General features: G+C 49.3%; 1 protein-coding gene across 5 annotated transcripts in view; it reads right to left on the bottom strand.

Moving 5' to 3' along the window:
• The window catches only part of LOC139749449 (atrial natriuretic peptide-converting enzyme-like), a 1,171,820-nt gene that overhangs the window by 311,481 nt on the left and 843,163 nt on the right, over positions 1–17,176 (bottom strand). The window lies entirely within an intron of this gene.

Here is a 17,176-nt window from a genome sequence, read left to right as displayed (position 1 = left end):
ACACCTGTGCTAGTAGTATACACCTGTGCTAGTAGTATACATCTGTGCTAGTAGTATACACCTGTGCTAGTAGTATACACCTGTGCTAGTAGTATACACCTGTGCTAGTCATTCTTCAGTGTTTTTCCCTTTTTTTTTTCAAATGGAATCGCCACCTTCTCCACTCCCTGGACAAAAGGATTACCTTTCAATTTGCAGGATTAAGCTGGATTCCACAGGCGTGAGAGGCTTGGGTGTAAAGATACACAATAACCCAGGAACGAAGTGTAATCCCTCACTCGCGGATCAATCCTTCACTAACACACACACAAACGAGACAACAAAGACTGACTTTCCTTGATCCTAAAGTTGCCTACTGTAAACAGGTCACCTGTGGCTTATCCCACGATACAGTCCTCCATGGCCCAGTCCCGAAATTTCGGTGCATTCTGTACCCTTTAGTGCGCTACAGTACGCAGGAGTGCACGGTGGATGACACGCTTCTTGAGGAAGAATATATATATATATATATATATATATATATATATATATATATATATATATATATATATATATACATATATCCAAAGCTACGGTCCCGTGGATGTGGACTGGAGGTCAGGTACTCGATGATGTCAAGGATGATTTGGTGATGTTAATGATACGTTGGTCTCCCTCGCCTTACTGATGTGGCGCATTGTTGCTGAAGTATAGGAGTGTGGGAGGCGATATATATATATATATATATATATATATATATATATATATATATATATATATATATATATATATATATATATATATACGCCCATACACGTACATATACATACACATACATTTACATACAAATACATATATACACAAATACATATTCATACTTGTACGCCTTCAATCCGTTCTCGGCGCCACCCCGCCCCACAGGAAATAGCATCGCTGCCCCCCTGCCTCAGTGAGGTAGCGCCAGGAAACGGACGAAGAAAGGCCACATCCACTCACACTCATTCTCTAGCTGTCATGTGTAATGCACCGAAACCACAGCTCCCTATCCACATGCAGGCCCGACAGACCTTTCTACAGTTTACACCAGACGTTTCACATGCCCTGTTTCAGTACATTGACAGCACGTCGACCCCAGTATACCACATCGTTCCAATTTACTCTATTCCATTCACACCTTTCACCCTCCTGCATGTTCAGGCCCCGATTGCTCAAAATCCTTTTCACACCATCCTTTCACCTCCAGTTTCGTCTCCTGTTTCTCCTTGTTCCCGCGACCTCTGACACATAAATCCTCTTTGTCAACCTTTCCTCACTCATTCTCTCCATATGTTCATACCATTTCAACACACCATCTTCTGCTTTCTCAATCACACTCTTTTTATTACCACACATCTCTCTTACCCTTTCACCATTTACTCGATCAAACCACCTCACGACACAAATTGTCCTCAAACATTTCATTTCTAACACATTCACCCTCCTCCGTACAACCATATCAATAGCCCGTCTCGCGACCATATAACATTGCTGGAACTACTATTCCTTCAAACATATCCATTTTCGTTCTTCGAGATAAAGTTCTCTTCTTCCACACATTCTCCATCGCTCCCAGAACCTTCGCCCCCTCCCACACCCTATGACTCACTCCAGCTTCCATGGTTCCATTCGCTGTTAAGTCCACTCCCAGATATCTAAAACACTTCACTTTCTCGAATTTTCCTCCATTCAAACCTACATTCCAACTAACTTGTCCCTAAACCCTGTAGAACCTAATAACCTTGCTCTTATTCACATTCACTCTCAACTTTCTCCTTTCACACAGTTTTCCATGATCGGTCATCAAAATCTGTAGTTTCTCACTCGAATCAGCCACCAGTGCTGTATCATCGGCGAACAACAATTGACTCACTTCCCAGCCCTCTCAACCCCAACAGACTCCATACTCGCCCCTCTCTCCAAAACTCATGCCTTTACCTCCCTAACCACCCCACCCATAAACAAATTAAACAAGCATTTTGATACCACTCACCCTTGCTGCAGACCGACCTTCAACGGGAACCAATCACTCTCCTCTCTTCCTACTCATACACATGCCTTACATCCTTGGTAAAAACTTCTTACTGCTTCTAGCAGCTAACCTCCAAAAACATATAATCTTAATACCTTCTACAAAGCATCTCTATCAACCCTATCGCATGCCTTCTCCACATCCATAAATGCTACATACAAATCCATCTGTTTTTCTATTTCACAAACACACACACACACACACACACACACATATATATATATATATATATATATATATATATATATATATATATATATATATATATATATATATATATATATATACATGTACGTTTGTATGTATGTATGTATGTATATATGTATGCATGTGTTTTGCAAATGTTAAAGAAATTAACAGGGGACCTTCCTGTCATTCATTAAGTAGGGAAGGAGTCAGTACGTCAGAGGCCTTCCTGTCGTGCTCAAGGGAGCAAAATTCCGACAGGCATATGCAAATCTGCATATCATTCTGTATATTCTGTATCATTTCCATGAACCTTGAATACAAAACCCGTCCCGGTTTAGCAGTGTGTGTGTGTGTGTGTGTGTGTGTGTGTGTGTGTGTGTGTGTCGTGGACTTCAAATGAAACAGGAATATCGGGGTTGGTAGCGCTGCCTGGTAAGAGGCTTATCCCAGGGGCACCGCTGATATGGAAGGGCTTGTTGTACCCACTGGATAATGATAAATATCACATGAAGGGAGGGGAGAGTAGTTCCCTCTACAACACCTCTGTTATATCTGTTGGATCTACCTGACTGTGTTTATGTCCTTAATGATGGCTCATTCAGACACCGTGAGGACGGGGGTTCGAGTCTTGGGTACGAAACCGAGGCGTATGATGGTCTAGCCTTGGACCTGATGCTTTTAAGGGTCAGGTCGTAGAGGTCGGGCTATCGTACGGTATATTAGGGTCGTACCATCGGGCCTACGGGCTGTAGCGTCGTTCTTAAGGGTCATACTATCGTGTGGAAGGGCCGTACCGTCGTCCTCAGTGATTGTACCATCGTGTCTACGAGTCGTTCTGGAGTGCCCGAGGATCGCGCCGTTGTGACGAAGGGTCGTACCGACGTGCTCAAGGGACACACCGTCGTGCGTATTGGTCGTACCGCCGTGCTCAAGGGACACACCGTCGTGCGTATCGGTCGTACCGCCGTGCTCAAGGGACACACCGTCGTGCGTATCGGTCGTACCGCCGTGCTCAAGGAAGCAATACAATCCACACCACAACGTTGCCACACCACACACCATACCCATCAAAACACAATAAAATCCCACGAATCATTCTCATAATCACTCAAAAAATGTTAGCGGTAACATGATTAACATCAAGAACGTCGCATCTTGTATTTCTTTTTTCATATCAGCTCAGATGGCACGGGCAACTGAATGCTCCAATGGTCTTCGTCATGTAACTAGTCTATCGACCAACCCCACAGGGGAGGATGAACAGCTGGGTTGACTGCGGACAGACGGCCTCCACCAGGACTAGAGTCACTTGTCCATCTCAACACGACCACCTTTCATCGCTGCATCTGCACTGGCGGCAGTCCAGATTAGCCTCTTAAACAATGAGAAAACTGCGATGCATATTTAAACTTGATCCCGATTTATCAGCAGACGGGGAGGGATGGCAGGAGCTGTGAAAATCCAACTTGGTTTAAAAGCACGCCAGCCTTGTCCCTCCACCAGATGGCTTCAGCGCTTCCCTCTCCACACGACAGGTTCAACGACCCTCTGCTGGCAGAGGACCACCGTACGACACGCGATGTCGTAGGCAGAGGACCACCGTACTACGCACGCTGACGTAGACGGAGGACCATCTTACTGAGCCCGTTGATACAGGCAGACCACCGCCCTACGCACGTTGACGCAGGCAGAGGACCACCGCCCTACGCACGTTGACGCAGGCAGAGGACCACCGCCCTACGCACGCTGACGTAGACGGAGGACCATCTTACTGAGCCCGTTGACGTAGGCAGAGGACCACCGCCCTACGTATGTTGACGCAGGCAGAGGACCACCGCCCTACACACGTTGACGCAGGCAGAGGACCATCGCCCTACGCACGTTGACGCAGGCAGAGGACCACCGCCCTAAACACGTTGACGTAGGCAGAGGACCACCGCCCTACACACCTTGACGTAGGCAGAGGACCACCGCCCTACGCACGTTGACGCAGGCAGAGGACCACCGCCCTACGCACGTTGACGCACGCAGAGGACCACCGCCTACACACGTTGACGCAGGCAGAGGACCACCGCCCTACACACGTTGACGCAGGCAGAGGACCACCGCCCTACACACGTTTCACAACTCCCTCACAAGATTCACATTCAACGATTCAAATCTAAGCATTTATGAGGGAAAATCCTGAGCAAGTGCGACACATCTCGCGTCCTCAGACCCAACAGCACTTGACGGCGTGTGAACCACAACTTCGAGAAGTTGGAAAGCAAGTTCAAGACCTCCACAACGAGAAGGAGATTAACACTCCCACTTGGGGCAAAAGTCTTTCGTCCGTCTCTCCCGTTTCCTTACGTGTGAGGTGAGGGAGGACGAAGGAGATGAGAGGCGAGGACTTGGCGAGAGCCGGAAGTCACCAGTTCGACTCTGGCGCTTCCTCATGCGAGAGGTGAGGAGGTCCATGTGACGTCGTTTAAACTCAACATTTCCCTGAAGATCGTCAGTTCACAGACGAGTTTTCTCACATGAAGAAATTCCTTCTGCCGCTGTTGGTTTGAGAATGACACCCAGCCTTGCCCCTTCTTGTAACATCATTACAAAGGAAAACGAAGGCATTCAGATAGCAACAGACCAGTGGGCCCTTTCGGGGCTGTTTGTGACAGTGGTAAGGAACCAGAAACTTACACATTAGTGTAGTAAGAGTAGACAGGCATACGGAGGATTCACAGAGTGAAACCTGCAAAATGTTTTCTGTAACTGCGTGTTCCATGTGTAATGTATCTTTGACCTTTCATACTGCTATCAGTGTAAACGTCTGTACGCTACACTGTGTCCTGTTTCCAATACACACCTCAGCGTATATGTAATTTGTTTGCGAATATACTGTTACTGTAATGTTAACATTACATATATGACATCTTTCAGACTAGCTGTGTACTACATGAGCGTTGTTACCTGTGATGCTGTGGGTGTCATTCATTATCTTGTAATTATGTATAATACGTATGTGATACATCCCAGACCTCCTCCCTCCCCAGGAGACGGGAAGGGGGACCCTCGGGGTCCCTGGGCTCCACCTGTCACCCTCCCATGTCCATGTACTGTACCCCCAAGATAGGTGCACTTCACACATACCATCAGTGAAACTTTGTAGAGAGAGAGAGAGAGAGAGAGAGAGAGAGAGAGAGAGAGAGAGAGAGAGAGAGAGAGAGAGAGAGAGAGAGAGAGAGAGAGAGAGCTGGTCAGGCGCCTCCTGTACAGATACACCACCCCACAGGTGTACAGTATGTGCGAAGAACTTTGTACCCCGTACGCATAGTGCACAGCCATACGGTTCATGGTGTGACAGGAAGGAGAGTAAAACCTTCTGCAGCAGCAGCAGCAGCAGCAGCAGCAGGAGCAGCAGCTGCTGCTGCCTCGAACCACGGTGCCTCAACTGACAACACTCCCACTCTGTGCTTGCCAGGAGTGTGGCCGACAACACAAGGAGGGAGGTGAATCAACAGCGTGTGTGTGTGTGTGTGTGTGTGTGTGTGTGTGTGACCACGCTCTGCAATACATGGGGTCCTCATCCTCATGGTACTCTAATGATTGAGTCACCCACCACCAGCCCTGGGAGGGATGGGAAGAACCTTGCAAACACAAGAGAGAGAGACACCCACGCATCACCTGCCGGGCTATCATCGCTCTCCAACCTCCGCCCCTCCCACCTCCCAGTTCTGGGGGATGGATATGTAAGTCATATGTGACGGTGTCTTGCCTCACGGTTAATAAGGGCACCTGGTTTGATCAGTGAATAATGAGGATCATCTCTGTGATGAGACACTATGATCATAATCCCTGCTTGTGATGAGACACTATGATCATAATCCCTGCTTGTGATGAGACACTATGAGGATCATCCCTGCTTGTGATGAGTGTATACACTGGAGTGTAAGCACAGGGGCAGGTATATACCTACGACTCAGTTCCGTCTTGGAATATAAGAGGTGAGGATCTACAGAAGACTGACTGGGTCCTTCCTTGCTGGTAGAGAGCAAACACGATACAGCAGACCGAGCGAGTGACTAAGGTTCGGCCGTTCGGTATAGATAATATAAACGATACACCTTTATCTCCAAGGTTGAACATGAGGCAGGAGCAAAGAGAAGACTCAACAATCTGAGCAAAAATCGAAGACGACTGAAGAGAGACAATGATGGAAAAGCAAATTCCAGCACGGCATTTACAGACACGTCTGTGAACTTGTACTTTCACCTCGTCTTCTACTTCCAGCAGAGGGTCAATGATGATCTAGGTACCCACACCAAGTCTGAACAAAGTTCATCCATGGTTGAGCGAAGGTCGTGAGCGACAGTGTGGGTCGTCCGTCCTTCCTGACGTCCACCTCAGGGAGGTTACATTTCAGGGTCGTCTCCAGACCTCAACCCGGATCAGAATATAAGGAGTCATACCAACCTGGGATCGATCTGTACGTGGCACAGCGCGGCTGGTGGTTGTAAACCAGCGAAGCTCGGGATATACGGCCGAACACAACCATAAATACGTCATCCAACATCGAAGTGAAACATTTGATCAAGGGAACGAAACAGTCTCGCATTACTGAACGAACATCCGACAGAAATGAGCGTAACTAGTAACCAGGTCGTAACCTATTAGATCCGTACGCATGAAGCAACGGATTTCTGATGTCTGATCAAGTTCTACATTCTTAAGACGTGCACACAGTGAGGGAAGGACACGTGATGTGGTCTTAATGCTGGGAGACCTATAGCGCGAGACTGACTGGAACACACTCAGACAACCTAACACAAAACCTGTGGTCGAAAAACTATAAGACTTGCCGTGTGGGTGTTGGCAGTCACAGACGTACGTGATTCAGCTCCGGTCTGGAACCCGAGATGAGGACCTCTGACACGGATGGTACCATCACGTATGATGAAGTTATAACAACCTTCAGCCACGTTATGTCTGGAGCAACATGTGAGGAAGGGAACTTCAGCTTATCTTCTGGCCAGAATGAAACCCTTGGGCACTACGATACGATCTTTGGGTGTGATAAAGCTTCACTCATGACCTGATACCTTGCGAGTCAGGTCATGGGCCAGGCCATCATGCTCAAGGACCATACATAGTCATGGCCAAGTGGTTCACATCAGGATCAATGAATGAAAAAAAAAATCGCGATTTACTGGTCTACGACATACTGATCAGGCTCAGTATCTGTTACTCTCACCATAATCCATCGAGATGCAGCTGAGTTTCATATTTCCACGGATATACAGGGCATACAGACCCAGTGGGTGATAACTTCAGACCTCACTCCACGGAAAGGTATTAAAGATTAGAGTGACTAAAGATTCAAGAATTGGACAGATGTTTCTCCTGTGGAAGGTGGTGCAGGCATTTCGCAGACACTAGCAGATTCGGGCCCTCGTTTGCTTGCTCCTGCGGAGTGCTACCACTACTACCACGCTCTTCACACTGGCCACCACATCCTCCCTTCTTGGCTACCTACCATACTCTCCCACACCACCACCACTGGCAACCACACCACGCCCTCATCACCACCATTCCCTCCCTCCCTGTCTACCACACTCTTCCTCCCTGGGCTTCACCCCCTGAGCAGCTGATACCTCTGTTTCCTGGTTCCAAGCACTTGTCCCTCCCCATACTTCCCATATGACCAGCACAGCCTTCCCACTCAACGATGAAATATTTTCCCGACAATATTTCATCCCAGCAGCCAGCAATTTCTATCCTGCCGAGGAAATGGACGAAATATTGGCCACTGTCTGTATGAAGGTTAGGTGTCGAGCGTCAGCCAGCGTTCTCAACGTGTCTACTACTGTGTCTGGAGGTTATGTGGACGTGTCTGGGGGTTATGCGGACGTGTCTGGGGGCTATGCGGACGTGTCTGGTGTTTTCCCGGCCGTGTCTACAAAGGACGAACGGACAGACGGACAGAAAGACAGACGGGAGAGTCTGGCGTCTTCCCGCCTGTGTCTACAAAGGAAGGACGGACGGACGGATAGACAGACAGACGGGAGGACCACTTCACAGTAGAGCTTCCACTACACTCTTGACTCGTGAGGCCGTACTGAACGCTGTAGCAGACATCATGGTCCTCCAACTTTTTCGCTCCCTTACTGCCTCTCCGCGATGACGAAATGACAAGAAAGATTCTAACAAGATCGAGGTCTTACGAAATGAAGGCCGGTAGCACACTAGTGTACGTGGGGCAGGAGGAAACACGTACGAGATAACTCAACAGACGTAATAGACACCACGTCAACGGACGGAAGGAGAGATGACGTCAACAGACGTATGGGAGATTAAGTCAAAGGACGTATGAGAGAGAGAGATCAAGTTAATGGACGTAAGAGAGATCAGTCAACGGTCGTATGAGAGACTACGTCAACGCACGTAATGAGAGATCAGCCCACAGTGTTGACGAGACCCAGGAATGCGCAGGTGCCCATCTGACCCCAGACGACAGCCTCGAGGGAATTGACCTCCGGCAATGGTAGACATCATGAACTCCTTCTTAACGTGTTTTCTCGTGGAGGGTCGTAACCTTAGCTCTTGCACGGGACATTTTTAGATATCGTAAAGATTTATACGGGCAATTTCTACGACATTAAAATCTCGTTTGCAGCACATGCCTCGCGGGACTGCTCTAAACTGCACTTGTGGACGTCTTAATAGGAGGAGGAGCAGCAGGTCTGGGGGTATGCAGGAGGGGTGTGAGGTAAGGCCGTCGTCGCATCACTGGTACACATCGGTGGCTGACGATCTCTCCCTGAGGGAGGCTTGAGGTCATGTAGGGTGGAGGGGAAGGAGGTCAGTCCATCCAGGGAGGGAGAGGGCTGGTAGCTGGGGTGACGATGTGTAGGGCAACAGGTGAGAGAGAGAGAGAGAGAGAGAGAGAGAGAGAGAGAGAGAGAGAGAGAGAGAGAGAGAGAGAGAGAGAGAGAGAAATGAGAGGAGTAATGTACTGCAGAAGACATCAGGGAGCACTGTGCTCAGCTAATGACTGGGTTATCTGCCAATAGAGAGAGTAACTCGTTTAGTGGACATGGCTACTGAAACTCAGGTCTCAAGCACGGTGGTTCGACCCCCGCAGGTATGATGGAATGGCCTCTGACCTGATCCATGAGGAGTAAGTCTCAAAGGCCAGGCCAGTGATACATTAGGTCGCATCGTAGTGCTTAAGTTTCGTACCGTCGTGCTCGAAGGTCGCACTATCGTGCTCAAGGGTCGTACCATCGAGCTCAATCGTCGCACCATCGTGCTCAAGGGTCAAACCATCGTGCTTAAGGGTCGTACTGCTGTCTCAGTTGGGCTGTCTGTCACTAACGACACGAACTAATCTGTACAAGCCACTCGACACAAAGCAAGGCAGCAGTGAGCGCGGGTGTTAAGCGTGTGGTCATACCACACGACACACTGGCAGCTGACCATGACGGGCCGCGCGCCGACCGACCTCATCACTCTGTTGGGCTAAAGTGGTTAACAAAACTGTTCATGATGTGTGTAACTGATGGACATGAGGGGGTACTCTGTGGTGGCAGCTCTCCCATCTACTGTCGGTAACTTTACTTTTCTCCCCCCCCCCCCCTCTCTCTCTCTCTCTCTCTCTCTCTCTCTCTCTCTCTCTCTCTCTCTCTCTGTGCTTCAGACCCTGCGTGGTCTGGAGGGTAAGACAGCCTTGGCGTATTACTCCAGTCGATTTTCTTGACTGTCCTCAATCGTCCTCCAGGTGGGACTCGATGCCTCCAGGAGTGTCAGGCGGGTGTATGGTTACCAGACCGGAATCCTACATTCCCAGGGGCTTCATGGTCTAGAATCCTGATGAAGTCGCAAGGTTATCAAGCCGGTATCCTCAGCCCTCCTCTGAGGCTATACGTGGTGCCCCTGGGCCTGGAGGATCCTCTGAAGCTCTGAGGACATGACAAGGTTATCAGGTCGGTATCCTCAGCTCTCCCGAGTTGGAGGGTGGAGATCGAAGGATCCTACGAGGCTACCAGACCAGCGGCTTCTCCTCTCCTGAAGGACGCTGTTTATGGCCAGGATTCACCTCGACAGCCACACGACCTGCACACGCAGGAGCCGGGCGGTGTATACCCCCGCCTTCCACTTAACAAAGGGTTAAATATCACAGAGACAACAGGGCTCGGGCGGGGCTCGGGCAGCCCACTGATGGGGTCATCTGTTGCGGTTCATGCCACATTCACTCGCCGGCCAATTACTGGAAACTCATTGACACTTGGACGTTAGATGCCATTCCTCGGCACCGCAGCCAAACAACATCGTCCCCAACGGCCCAGAGAGCAATTTTGACCTTCTTTCCATTTTTGTGCATCGGTTACTCCTGGACCTGACCGTCGGCAGGGCGGTAGGGGAACGTTCCAACAGCAGTCATTCCCGGACCTGACATAGAAGGCTAGTGATGACCGTCCCAGCAGCGGCCACTCCTAGGGCCTGACCATCGGAGGGCTAGGAGGCAGTCGTTCCACCTCCTCCAATACCCATCCTACCCATTCGCTGCTCCAACACCCACCTTGCCTACCATCTCCAACATCCTCGCACCATCAAGCTGAGGGCGGAGATGGCGAGCCTAGGATGCCTAAACAAAGCTCTTTAGCACCAGTAGGACACCGCTGGATCCTGGTACATGAGACTACGTCTGTATGGAGGAGGGAGTATATAAGGAAGGACAGTACCACTGGGGAGGAAGGGCTCCACAACACAACAGGAACAGAAATGCAAACCATGTCTCCCTATAACCACTACCCACACTACCTACCAGGTCCTCCAACACCCACCCTAACTAAAAACCACTCAAACAGCCACCCTGCCTAGCAGCTCCTTCACCACCTACTCTACCTACCAGCTGCCTCAATACACACCCTACCTACCAGCTCCTTCAACACCCACCCTATCTACCAGCTCCTTCAACACCTACCCTACCTACCAGCTCCTTCAACAAATACCCTACCTACCAGCCGCCCCAACACCCACCTTTACCACCAGTCGAGGCAGACAAAGACCCATGTCAACGTAACTAATGCTTCACGTTATAACGTGATCCAGACAATAACACGCGCCGCCATTAATAGATTAAGTTTCATCATGAGTCTTCCTGATCTGACCAGCAGGTGCCGGGGCTCGCCACTGGTAGCACTGCACGAGGTAACACTGCTTGTGGAGTCACTGCTACAGTAGGAGCACTGCATGGCACGAGGCAACAGTGCTTGTGGAGTTACTGCCACAGCAGGAGCACTGCACTGCACGGTGTAACAGTGCTTGTGGAGTTACTGCTACAGTAGGAGCACTGCACTGCACGAGGTAACAGTGCTCGTGGCGTCACTGTCACGTGAGACAGATCGTGTGGTGATAAACGGCTGACCCATTTAGAGGCGGAGGGGGCCCGTGGAGCGTGGCGCTCGTCACACCTGCTCACGATAAAGCCTTACCAAGAATAGATGTCTCCCGGTACGCCAGCAGAGGTGTGGCCGACACCCCCCGGGGGCCGCTACAACACCACTGATATAAACTCAACCTGTACCATCGACGTAGCTGTATCGTGTTCCTCTGTGCCCTCTATGTTTGTCTAACACACACACACACACACACACACACACACACACACACATCTATAACTCTCTCTCTCTCGCATCCACATATCCACCTTCCTTAATGCATTTTTCATCTAGATCCCACGTCTCGCACTCACACAACACCGTCGGGACTACTGTACCGTCCAACAGCCTCATCTTTATCCACACAGACAGTAAGTCAACTCACTTTCCACACGCTTTTAAATGCGTCCAGTACCTTAGCCTCCTCACCCACCCTGTGGCTTACATCAGTTGTCATGATTTCACCCGCGACCATACCCACTCCCAGGTGTCTAAAAACACCTCACCTCCTCCAGGTTCTCTCTACTCAAACTGAAAATCGAACTTGTATGTCTCACTCCAATGCTAAACCTGATTTATCAATAAACTTACTTTTATTAAAAAAAGTGTAATGATGTGCATGTTTATGTATGGGCAACTGAGTAGTTAGTGTTATGTCTTTATTGAGGTAGAGGCATCGTGGGCATGAGGAGTCTTGAGATACACTGAGTCGGTGTTTGGAGTGTCGTATGGATGGATGGTGTCCAGGGTATAAACAAGAAAGTGTAACTCGCGCATGTCTGGGGAGCGTGGTTTCAGCTGGGAGCATAACTGCTTGGGGTGATGTTTAAGACCGAGTTCGGACGACGGCTTTTTGATGCTTGTCGAGTCATTTCGTTGTGTATATGCTCTGAAGGTGTTCTATATGTTATGTTAGTGTTGAGAGTTACCGGAAAGGTGGTGGTGGTAGTGGGGGAGGGGAGGGGGGTTTATCTATGAGTAAAGGCTGGCAAAGCGTAAAGCAGAAGTAAGCTTTTTGTTTCCAATTAGTGGTTGGTAGTTAGTTATGGAGTGGATTGGATGGGAGGGGTCTAGTGCTGTTGCAAACAAGTGACTGCTGAGCATATCGAGGTGGGACTGGCTGGATTGTGTAGGTTTTTCGTTACCACTGTGTTGGTGGTGAGCGTTCGTGGCTGCCAGGCAGCCTGTGTTTGTTCTGAGTCCTCTGTTTTGATTAGTGTGCAACTTTTTATAACTGCCTCTAATACATACGTAAATGCATACATTCTCGTATATATATATATATATATATATATATATATATATATATATATATATATATATATATATATATATATATATATATATATATATATATATGAACCATTTGTAAGGTGTCCGTAAAAGCAAGACAAACGATGATTAATCATCTTATCTGTGTCAGCTATGCGATGCAACGAACATTTCCTCAGCGATGGTCCCCACTGGTCACGCAGGCATGTTACAGCCAGCACACAACCTCCTGAGGAACATTAATGGTGGCATATGCTGAGACCATATTGTCTTGGTTATTACTGTTAGAGATTTCTGATGATCTTTGAAACACGTGGGAAGTTTGATCTTAAAGAGGCGACGGAGGGAGGAGGAGGAGGAGGAGATGGAGGTGCTGTATATATGTGTGTGTGTGTGTGTGTGTGTGGTGGGGGAGAGAGGGAGGGTCAGCTCCGTCACCATGTTCCCCCCTGGTGGCCGCTCATGCTACCCATGACGTCCTATCAATGAACCATTTCCTCCACTTGGCCTACGATGCAACACAGTCTTCCCCCGTCCATCACGAACAGCCATAATCGGATATTTACAACCTCCTTCATAAACACATATTCCATCCTGTGTTGTGATCCACTGAAGAGGGAGGAGGAGGGCCTGTTGGCAGCAGTCAAGCACCGTCCACACCTCGCACCCTGCAGCATCGTCAGGCACTCGATAAGCTCGTTAAGCCCTCCAGAGGCCGTCCTGGACGCTGACCTGAGCAGCAGATCTCCCCGACCTACAGCCTGCTCACGCGCCGTGTCATATGGTCCGTATTTCTCAGTGTTACGAACCCCTCGAACTGCGCGGCGGCCGCACGTCGTGACGTGCAGGAATGAACCTCCACTACACACGGGACGTCGCTGAGGCGAAGCCACGCATTTCAGGTTCTCACCGCACCTATGAACAGGTGGCGGACGACAGCTATGTTCCGACTCTCTCATACGAGGGAAGGGGACGGGTCTATGATGGTAGAGGAGGTGCACGTTTCTGTGGATAGGAGGAGGTCACAGAGGCTGGGTAAGAGATACAATGCGTTTTCAGAGAGGTTTGTATAAGCCGTTCCACGAAGCTGAACCGACACCAAATAGCTTAGAGAAACAAAACTCGGTACTCACTCTAGGGTCAATACAACCCTGGGTAAGACGATTTAAACCTCTTCAGTGCAATGACTCAGCGGGTCGCCATCGTACTTAAGAGGTCAAGTCATCGCACTCAGAGGGTTAATTCGTCGAATTCATTAAGTCAATTCAAGAATTCACGGAATACAGTCGGGAACTCATGGGGTTAAGTCGTCGTACTCACGGGGTAAAATCATCGAACTCATGAGATTAAGTCGTCGAACTCGGGGGTTGAAGTTGTTCTCAAGGGGTTTACAAGTCGTCAAACTCGTGAGGTTAAGTCGCGACCTCAAGGTGTTAAGTGCGGCGGATCAAGTCTTCGTCGTCAGGAGGTTAATCGACAGACGAAGTATCAACTAGACTCAGCAGACGATCCTACGTCTGTCTGGTCTTTGCGTAACGTCGGATGAACGGCAATGTTTTGACCAGGTTGGGCAACTCGATCACCCCGGACACTTTACGAGCCACTGTGTAGGGAAAACAAAAAATTGAAATATAATAAAAACCAAACAAATATGCATCTGATTCCAAGTATGTGGTCACGCTTACGTTAACGCCTTCAGGTATTCTACTGGAACCCAAGATTTCGTCACTGGATCAGACTAAGTATAGACCTTTACGTCAAAGCAAATTCTGGTCTCAAGGTGAAATCACGAGCAGAAAAGTTTTCAAGCCTCTTGAAATGTGAAGAACGACGAGTGATTGGGGCTTAATCCTCGCTCACGGAGTAGACGATAATCCCAACCTCCACAGCACCGACCGGGTTACCCTCCCCGCACGGCGCATTCAGGTTACCCTCCCAACATACAACATAGTCACTACCTGAGAAAACACTCAGAGCATAAAGAAAAAATTCCCCTCTATATGAATCACTGCGAATGGGTGAAGCAGGTCCATGTTAGGACACGACCATTACAAGTCTGTCATTCTGATCTCGCTCTCTCGGCTAACATGTGAGGGTTACACACAGTTCATAGTTTCCAAACTAATTCAAAGTTGCACGTTGAGGGGCAGTGTTTACTGTGTACAGTACCCAGCACAAGTCCCTACCCTACCGTGCCCGCTGAGCGGCTGCCTCCGCTCCTGTCACTCACTAACTCACACGAAACTAAGGTATTCACGGAGTTATTCACGGGCCACAGCCCCTACAGAGATGACTGAACCAACAAGCAATCTGCTCTGATGACACTTATTTTTTTTCACGGTCCAAATGGGGGCTTTCAAAGTTCAAATGATATTTCAAACATTTTTCTGTGATGCGAAAAGCCTTGCAACATGTCACATTGTCAGTCAAGAAGTTGATCTTTAACACAACACAAGTAATAAACTTTGGCACAGACTAGTGACAGTCTGTGGCACAGTGGCACCGAGGCGGTCCACAGTCAGCACAGCCCAACAGCAAACTTGGGGACCCCCGACATGACCGACTCCGCAGTTGAAGTTACCAGTCTTCAGTTCACCAGACACTCAGCGTTACTGCTACTCCGCAGCCGGACACACTGGGGGACCACGGTGTCTGCCGCTACGGAATCAAGCTGCATCGCCAGGTGGGAACGCTCACCAGGCGAGCGTGGTCGGCACGAGGCTCACCAGTGAGGGCGGCGTGACACCCGAGGAACAACACGACTCACCGCTCTGCTTCTGCACCAGCCACTGGTCTGATGGCCACCGCAGCGACAGGTGGGAGGTAGAAGACCCTCCTCCCGAAGTTTACTTTCTCTTGCGGCCAATCAAACTGGCGTCTTGGTCATCAGGGAAACTACACGAAAGTGCTCTGTGGTAGCCGAAAAATGAGTAGGCCAAATTGTCCAAAGTAGAGAGACCGCGCTAGTGAAAGGAACTGTGAACTGGACGAAACAGAAAAAGATAAAAAGTTAACACAGACTTGAGATGAAATTAGCACTACTGAACTGGAACCAACCAGGCGGGGGCGGGCCACCACTGTGACGAGCCAGTAATGGTAATTTACTCTTGGAGGTGGGAAGGCCGAATTGCAACACACGATACCTGTTGTGCATTACGCCTTGGAGGAGGAAAGATGAGGGGAGAAGGACTGTGAAAGTTATGTAAAGCAGGAGACAAGAGGAAGGCAGAAGGATAGCATATGATGGAGGAACCTGGGAGACATAATGAGAAAATGTGTAAAGCAGAATAAGGCGTCAAGGCGGAAGTACGAGGCATAAAGCAGGACAGAGCAAGAGGGGAACCTGACGCACCGAGGGAGGGAGTTGTGTGAGGGCGAAAGAGGGAGTACCAGGTGGATGTAGGATGCTGGCTAACGCTACTTGACGGCAGGAACGTCGGAGGTAAAAGTATAAGACATATTGAGCGGGATGACGAGAGGTAGTGACACTGGTCACGTCTACGACCAGCTCAGTACGTGAGGTAAGATCACATTAAACACATCATCAGGTGTCTTAATAACACTGGCCTGCTAGCAGTCCTCTCCCAACACACACACACACACACTGCCACTCACTCTCTCAGCAGTCACCTCTCACACGCACCTCCAAACGCACTTTGTACACTCACACGCACACACAGACAAACACATACATACGTACAGCCACACTACTCGTATTTACACAGAACACCTCACTTTAGAAAGGCATACATCGACTTGTACATGAATACACAACACATACGTATACGACCTAAAGCCAGCCCGCACACCGTGGGAAACATTAATACCTAGGGTAACATGCAAATGAGGGGAGGTATATATTCATACCGCAGGGAATTTACACACACACACAGGCACATTGGACACTGTAAGTGTGGGTGACGCGTCGCGCGGCCCCCGCCCGCCACACAACTCGCTCCCGCGGCAATACTGCTCGACGCCGGACTAAATAAATGGGTGATTCGTTGCAGGGAAGGTAGGGACAGCCCCGGAGGTCTGACTCTAGGCTCACCTACACCCAACACCCTCCATCTTTGCAACCATTTTTAGTCACCAGTCTTGGGGGAGAGGCTGGATGATCGATTGAGTACCAGTACTCCCCGCCTCATACCTTGTGTTATGTGAGCTATACTTCAACATGATATAGTCTCGTGTGAGGCACATAATACCACAGGTGCTTCCTGCTTATGAGCGAGACCGTCATCTC

The sequence above is a fragment of the Panulirus ornatus genome, chromosome 1, assembly GCF_036320965.1.
Source record: "Panulirus ornatus isolate Po-2019 chromosome 1, ASM3632096v1, whole genome shotgun sequence".
Lineage (NCBI taxonomy): Eukaryota > Metazoa > Arthropoda > Malacostraca > Decapoda > Palinuridae > Panulirus > Panulirus ornatus.
This window is presented reverse-complemented; position numbering and strand designations above follow the sequence as displayed.